Consider the following 9,020-nt stretch of genomic DNA (forward strand, 5'->3'; position numbering starts at 1 on the left):
TCAAAAATGTAACTTTGTTTTCTGTGAGTTCTTCTTGCCTTCCTGACCCTAACTCAATGACTGAAGACAAATATTTTGAACTTTCAAATTAATATTATTATTCAAGGTAAATATTCAGTCAGCTCAAAATTTAAATTCCTATCAGTTTTATCTTTTGGTCTGTCATAGGGTTTCTTTTCTACCTTCTCTGTTTTCAGATTCATCCAAACACTCATAGAGGTGGTGGGATGGGGCCTCGAATCCACAGACTGTCATTTCACGCCACGTTGGCTGCCACGGTAATGGGCTTTGTCCTAATGACTTGCTCAGCATCTACAACTGGCATTCATTTTGAACGAGTCTTTCTATTTGGTCTTTAGAGGCTTTATGCTGACACCCACCATGAAACATGTGTTCCTTGCCATAGCATCTAATCAAGGCCTTTCCTGTTCTATCAGAGTTTTCTCAATAGGCACACAAGAGCTGAGGATATGACAAATAGGCTTCCCACAATTAGGAAAATTATCCCTGGTCCATTTACTTCCTGCAATATTCCTGCTTTCTTGTTGGCCTGCCATATTGTTTGTGACACCATTCTGAATTCAGGGCTTCTCTGAAAGCTTTATAATCGTTTCCATCTATGTCCAAGGTATCATAGTTCAAAGTCCAATACTTATTTGGACTCACAATTTGGTTGGATATATTTTGCTGCACCCTAGGTTTCAACTCTGGGAGACAGAGTGTGTTACCAAGATGTAATGGTATACTAGAGCCAACTTATATATACCAGCTCATGAAAGTTTAGGAATGCTGCCAGCTAGTTGTTAAAACAAGACTTTATTTTAAATTAAATTATATGAATTTAGGTTTAAATTAATTAAAAACAAAAGCAATAAATACTCCAAATCATCACATCCTTATCATCTTAATACATTTTTACTAACTTTATCAGCATTTTAGTAGTAAAATAGACTTTAATAATACTTATGCCCTTGAGGTTATTTATGTATATTTTCTCTTTCTACCTCTGTACTCAATAATATCCGATTGGTAGCTTGAAATTGTCCATAACATGAGTATTTACACCACAGAAATTGGAAGATGCTACAATTATTAAACATTTACCAGCACACCACTCATGAGCGTAGCTCATGACTCATCTCTTGCCCATTATTTCCTTAAATTTTTCATCTCCTCTTCTTCTTTTCAGTGGTCTACAGGCTTTATTGCTATGGTTTCATGTGTGACAAAACTTGTCTTTGCATCCTCCTCTTTTACTAGGTCAAAAAATGCAACAATGGCATTTATTATTTATTAATAAAGAAGGGCAGCAGAGAGACTGGACTTTAAAAAATATATATTGTCCTTATTGCTTGAGTACTAACTTGCTTTCCAAATGTCTTTCTAATAAATAAAAGGACAGATCTCAGCCAAGACTCCAAATCATCCCAAACTCCTAATTAATAGGGTTCCATTAGTGAGGATTTATTATAGCAACAAGTAGTAATAAATTGTCTGTCTTGAGTTCTGAATAATTCACAGTTGCAAATGTACTTCCATATTTTACTACCTTGACATTTCTCATAACTTTCTTAGTTTCTGATGGTAGTAAAGCTGATTTAACTAGTAATTAATGAACAGGAGTAATTGTGTGCCCTTGGCATCTTTAACAAATGGAGTCACCTTAGCATGGCAGTATAAAAGCAGAGGATTTTCTGTGCTTCTGTTTCCACAAATGGTACAGAGGAGGTAGAGGATTGCTTCATTAGTCACCAATAATCATTTATAAAATTGGAGAAACCACAGACTAATGAATGTTTCAGCTTCTTCTAGCTCCTACATTCAGCTAGAAGGAGCTAGAAGAAGCTGAAACATTCATTAGTTGCTAGCCCAATTAAGCTATAGATTAAATCTCTATTTTTCTCACTCTGTTGATTAAATGGCCACTTTGCCAGATAGAATTTAAACGAACAAGCATTTGGGAAGTATATTTATTTCTAAATTCTCTGATGAAGTGATTCTAGTTCCCGAGTAATGCAACATTTTCCAAACAAAAGAAACTTAGAATAACAAAGTTTCACTTATTGGGAGAATGCTAGAATTTTCCCTGAACATTAAGGGAAAGTGCCATTTCTATTATTGAGACAAGGAATCTATGTACTCTGGGGGTGTTTCTATATTGATGCCTTGCAATTATATAGTGCTTTTTACTTTTATTCTTCAAAAGAAATAATGCAAAGTTCATCTGGGAAGATCATTCTTGAGATAGAGCATTACGTAGGTAGTACTGTTCACCTCGTTTTGCAAACTCTGAGTTCTAAAACCTTCACTCAAATGGTTAGCAGGGTCTACCCATCCAGGTATCACATATAGCAATACTTGAAGGTATTAATTTAATCTCAAGAATTTATCAAGAAAGCAAATATTTGTGGAAATGATTGAAGCAATATTCAGTAGTGATAATGTTGCCATATGTATATTATACCAAAAAGAGAAAAACAAATAAATTTAATGAAAGAATTAACTAACCTGGAAAAACATACATTGATAAGATTCTCATAACGCCTGCTGATAACCCAGGATAGTTAGAAAAAATGATCTCATGTCATCTGGGTTTGTCTCATGGTGATTTTCTTTCCAATCTTCTAAGATGGGAGAGATTGTTTTCTTCTCATCCCTTATTAATAACTGCAATTATTTCTTTTTGCTCATGCACTTACTTAGAAGCAACTGAGTGTTTATTACATTTCTGCAGATGTTTGCCACCCGCTAAAGTGCTCTACAAAAAGCTAATTGCCTACTTTTCTGTAATGGAAATAGCTGCATCTTGTTTTAGCTCTATGTTGTTTTCTTACCTAATTGCTCTATGATACTTATCCCTCTGCCATGATGTAAACATTCTATGTGTGAAGAGCTTCTCCATTTATGTGGTCAATAGAAAGTGTTACATCTTCCCTAGAGATATGAGGTAAACATGGCTCTTTCATATCACTTATGGTCCCAATGGTCTTTTTGTAGACAATCCATCAAGCAACAATGGTAGCAACAGTTTAATGCATCCTTGTTTAACTATTTCATGTTCTGTATCTTTTATGCCACAATTTCCTTGCATATCAGTGGGGCTCATTTTCTTTTGACAATTCTCCAAATGAGTAGTTAAGGCGATTATCATTTCCTTATTTTACAGATGAGGAAACTGAGCCCTATAAATATTAACTGATATGTCCAAGGTCAAATAGTTGGTGACTGAGCTAGTATTAGAAGACAGTCTTCCTATGGAGAAATGTATATGATATGTCATCAAACGAATTTTTAAAATACAGAAAATGGGAAAATACACATAGAGATTACATGCAGAATAGAATATTAATTGAAAGCATACACATATATGCACACAAAAAAGAAATACTGCTCAAAAAGCATATTTCATACATATCAAATAGTCCATAATAGATAACATGTTTACAGAGAGAAGTAGACGTGGTCCTTGCAACACTAGAACTAATAATCTAGTGAAAGAGACAAGTGCCAATCAAATAAATACAGAAATAAATCTATACTAACACATTGTGAAAAGTGTAAACAACAACAACAACAAAAAATACAAGGTGCTATGAATAGCATCTAATTTAATATAAATATAAATTTAATATAAATGGTTAATATAAATGGGTTTAATATAACTGAAAAAGTTAAATGAGGTAGAAAACAGAAAGATGACTAGGAATTAGCCAGGTGAAGATGGTGGAAGATTTTTTAATTTTTTTTTTTTACTTTTCTGACTTTCCAAATTTCTACAAAACAGAGGTATTACTTTACCAATCAGAAACTATGCATATGTGAGCTTTGATTCTCTCTCTTTGGCAGAGTATTTCCTATCAAAACAAACCTCCTAGAAAAGCAACTCTAAATGTTGAAATTAAAAAGAGAATAGGGGCACCTGGGTGGCTCAGTCTGTCAAGCGTCAGACTCTTGACTTTGGCTCAGGTCAAGATCTCATGGTTCATGAGTTTGAGCCCCACATCAGGCTCTACGTTGGCAGAGGGAAGTCTGCTTGGGATTCTGTATCCCTCTCTCTCTGCCCCTCCCTCGATTGCTCTCTCTCTGTCAAAACTAAGCAAACCTTAATTTTAAAAGAAAAAAAAAAGAATAATCAGGGCAAGAAATACTTTAACAATGAAGAAACCTGAGAAAAGGAAAATCCGCTGCAGTAAGAGAAATTCTCTACTACTTTTCCTTCTAAGGAATTTTCTGATATATAAGTGCTGCAGGCCAGAGTCCTAATGAAAAGCAGCAGATCAGAGCTTTTTTCTACTTCACAGTGCTCGGGAGACAAAAGTTAGTAGGATGTTGAAGAGAGCCAGAACTCAAGAGATGGGTAAAGCTGTTGGGAGGTTTTAAAGCACTTCTCAATAGTAACCAATAGAACAGGCAACTCAGTAAAGATATCGAAGATTTGAAGGTTGCTTTTAATAAATTTGATCTAATTAAAATAGATAAAAGATTACAAAACTTCTTTATACACACTTTTCAAGTACATGTGAAACATTTACCATATATTGGTAAATGATCATATGTTGAGTCATAATGCAAGTCTCAATGGTTTAAAGGGATGGAGATATATAAATATAATCCCAAACAGTAGTGGAATTTAGCTATGCATATGTATTCTGAAATATTTGGAAGCAGTGTGCCTGGGTGGCTCAATTGGTTAGGTGAGTGACTCTTGATTTTGGCTGTGTTGTGAACCCAGGGTCGTGGGATCAAGGTCTGCCTCTCTCTCCCACTCCCCCACCTTCTTTTTCTCTAAAATTAAAACATATATATGTTTTTTTAAACTATATATATATATATATATATATATATATATATATATCACAGTTACATAGTTATGTATAACTATACACATACACACACACACACACACACACACACACACACACACATATGTATCTCACAGTAAAATCTTGGATTGCAAGTAATTTGTTCTGCGAGTATTCCACAAGACAAGCGAACATTTCTAATAAATGTTAATAAACAAGTGATGTCTTGCAATACGAGTAGCATGTGATGCCAAATGTCACATGATCACACCTGAGCCAATGGTTCTTCTCTCTCTCTCTCTCTCTCTCTCCCTGAGGGATTGTGGGTGACTGTCTCCTATGCTCAGATGCTGGGCCTCAGGCCGTGGTGTTTGACAGAAATCAGTGATATTTCAGAACATTGGAAGGTGCCCACAACTGGCATTAGTGTATTTTTTGTCACTTGAAAGCACCTATGAACAGTCCTTTGCTTTTCCATACAAGAGTAAGCTTAGGAATGCTTTGCTTCATTCTAGGTCAAGCTGCCTGCAGACACAGACCCTTTCCTCTGCTGCTTTATTGCCAGGTACATTAAATACACTATATAGAAAGATTTTATTAATTCTGCACTGTAGTCAACATGCATGCGAGCATATACAATAGCCGCCATGCAGGAAAATATTGAAGAAGAAAGGTGGTAAGAAGGAGATGATTACTGTGGAAGTTAAGAAAGAAATCATCGAGAAGTACGAACAAGGTATGCGAGTGGCCAAAATTGCAAGATTTTATAAGAAGTCTATGTCTTCATCTCATCTGCAGAGGAGGAGGAGAAAAAGGCAGGGGAATACCTCACTTCAAATGAGATTAGGGAGATATGTAATATGGGAAACGGTGCAAAATGTTGTAGAAAAGCACCACCCAAATAAGGCTATAACAATGCAAGCAATGAATCTGGTAAATAATAATGCAATGTCTCATTTCCATGAAATCCTCAAAAGGAGGCAAAAGTAAGTGTCATTGGATAGGTTTCTTGTTTAAAGTTGTACAAAAAGAAAAAGATTCTATTGAACCAATAGATAGCAGTGATTCCATTAGTGAAGTCGTCCTACAAAATGACCCTCCTCTCTCTTGTCTCCCCCACACTGGTTGTGAAGGGTTTCAAACGTAAGTGCAGGTTAATTTGTTTATTTTTCTCTATATTTTGTATTTTTTTATGATTTTGTATTATATTACAGTATTGTAAATCATTTTTATATGAATATTTTTGGGTTGTAAAACGACTCATCTGAGTTTTCCATTATTTCTTATGGGGAAATTTACTTTGACATACAAGTGCTTTGGATTACAAGCATGTTTCTGGAACAAATTATGATGGCAAACCAAGGTTTTATTGTATATATATTTGGAAGCAGAGGGCATGCATAGGCAATGGTTGGGGAGGAGCAAGAACTTGGCAGCAAGCTGGGAGACTAGGAGCCAGGGACCCGGGAACCCCTGGGGCACCTGATGTGAGCACCATGGGGAGAAACCTGGCACCAGGGTCTCCAAGAAGTTGAGCCCTAACTGCAAGCTCAGCATGTACTTAGGCAAGTGGGACTTTGCAGACCACCCTGGACAAAGTGATGATGTGGTGCTTATGGACCCTGACTACTTGAAGGACCAAAAAATGTTTGTGACCCTCACCGATGCCTTCCGCTATGACTGTGAGGACCTGGATATAATACCCCAGAATCTTCCCTGCTTTGTCACACTGTAGCCAGACCCAGAGGACACAAGGAAGGCTTGTGGGGAAGACTTTGAGATTCGAGCCTCTGTGCTAAGTCACTAGAAAAGGAAAAGCCACAGAAGGAACTTGGTGTGTCTGGTGATCCAAAAGGTGCAATTTCCACCAAAGAAACCAGGCACTCAGATTTCAGTAGAAACCACACTTCACTTTATGTCTGACTGCTCCCTGCACCTGAGGCTTCCCTGGATGAAGAGCTATACAACCAAGGGGAGCCCCTCAACATCAACGTCCCTGTCACCAATTCCACCAAGACTGTCAAGAAGACCAAAGTCTCTGTAAGACAGCACGCCAACATCTGCCTCTCAGCACTGCCCAGTACAAGTGTCCTGTGGCTCAGATTGAGCAAGATGACCAGGTGTCACCCGGTTCCACCTTCGGAAGGTGTATATCACACCACTGCTCAGCAACAACTGGAAGAAGCGCGGTCTTGGCCTGGATGGGAAGCTCAAGCACAAGGACACCAAACTGGATTCCAGCACCATCGTGAAGGAGGGTGCCAAAGAGGAGGTGCTGGGAATCCTGGGGTTCTACAGGGTCAGGGTGAAGCTAGTGGTGTCTCGTGGTGGGGATGTCTCCATTGATGTGTCTTTTGTTCTTATGCACCCTAAGCCCCATGAGCACATCACCCTCCCTGGGCCCCAGACAGCCGCGCCTGAAGCTGATGCCCCTGTGGACACCAACCTCATTGAATTTGAAACCAACTATGCCACAGACGATGACATCGTGTTTGAGGACTTTGCCCAGCAGCCACGGAAGGGGATGAAAGACGAGGACCAGTTCTGCTAGAAGGGAGCTGCAAGGAGGGGGTGGCTGGTGCAGGGAGAAGGAGGGTCCCAGGCTCTCTGCCCTCCCTCCACTCAGCAGCTTCCTCAGCTATCCTTCTCCCCACCTCCCTCCCTTACCAGTTTCAGCCAGACACTCTTTGAACCCATTTTTTGTTGAGAATGGATATTACTTTTTTGACTCTGGCTATGTTTCTCCAACCCCACCATGGGTGGCAAGTCATGTTGAAATCTGTATTTTTTGGAGGGGGATGCTGAAAAGGGGAGTGACCGTAGGCAAAGTGGGGAGAAAGAACTCTCACATTCAACACCCCCCCAACACCCCTGCCATCACTCTTCCTCCCTTTTCCTTCAACAGGAAAGGCTGAGGTGGGATGTAGGGGGAGAGGGTGAGGTCAGTTCTTTGTTTCTAAGCATAAAGAAGAAAATAAACCCTTTAATAGGGAAAAAATTATAAAATATTTGGAACAAGTAATACACTTCTAGATTACCTATGGTTCAAAGACATAATATTAATGGAAGTTAGAAAAGGGGAGGAGCCAAGATGGCGGAAGAGCATGGAAGCTTTTTGTGTGTCTCGTGTCCATGAAGTGCAGCCAGACCAACACTAAACCATCCTACACACCTAGAAAACCGATTGGAAGATTAACACAACAATCTGCACAACCTGAACCACAGAATTCAGCAGGTACACGACACGAAGAGCTGAACTTGGGGAGCAAGAAGCCCCGAAAGGTAGGGAACACCTTTTGCGGGCAGTGAGAGGACAGAGACTGGGGAGGGGGGAGCATACGGGAAAAGCACCCCTCCCCCAAAGGAGCTGGAGAGAAAGTGGAAAATTCGAAACAGCTGCAGGGACTAAACTAAAAAGGGAAAAAGGAGAAAGGAGAGGGTTTAAATTCCATTAAGACTGTAAACAAGGGGAGCGCAAAGGCTGCAACTCCGCAGCTCCATACCTGGTGGTGCTCTGGTGGGAAAGGTGAATCCCCAGGAGCTGAGTGGGGTCCAGGAGGTTCTCAGGCCACACGGGGAAAAGCGGTTCCACTGCTGGAAGGACATTTGGTAGAGACTGTTGAAGCCACCTGGTCCCAGCAGAGCCTGGAAGGCAGCCACATTCGCTGGTGCTGGGGCAAGGTTGTTGAGGGTGAAGTCTGGTGCCAGATGTGTGTTGCAATTTTCCATGGTCCCTGAAATGCTGAGGCTACACTGTCTCACGATTTTTTTGGGGGGTGGGCTGGCATCTGGCCACAGTCTCGGGGCACTGGGAACAGCAGGGTCCAGCAGGCGTCCTGGGTGCAGCCGACATTCGGCCATTGCTCATTCGGCCATTGTTCGGTGAGACCCTCCCGCAGAGGGGCAGAGTGGGTCAAAGCTGCAGTCCTTCGGAAGTAAGGGGCCAGGGAAAACAGCTGCATCTGAGACAAAACTTGGGAGAGAGGTACTGCCTGGGGCCTGGTCACGGAGAGTGGAAAAGCGGAGAGTGGAAGAGAGCTGAAGACGGAGGACCGGTGCACAATTGCTGATCTGGAAGAACAGACTGGGTGGCTGGGTGGTGCCATTTTTCACTGCTCCCGCGCATGCGCATGTGCACCGATGAGCACCGCAGCAATCCACCCCAGTAGGCTAGCAGCGCCATCTAGTGGAGAGTGGAGCTGTTACAACGAGCCCCGC

General features: G+C 40.6%; 1 pseudogene; it reads left to right on the forward strand.

Moving 5' to 3' along the window:
- Positions 1-227: 227 nt before the first annotated feature.
- On the forward strand, positions 228-7,353 carry LOC122198456 (annotated as a pseudogene).
- Positions 7,354-9,020: the final 1,667 nt, after the last annotated feature.

This window comes from Panthera leo, chromosome A1 (assembly GCF_018350215.1).
Source record: "Panthera leo isolate Ple1 chromosome A1, P.leo_Ple1_pat1.1, whole genome shotgun sequence".
Classification (NCBI taxonomy): domain Eukaryota; kingdom Metazoa; phylum Chordata; class Mammalia; order Carnivora; family Felidae; genus Panthera; species Panthera leo.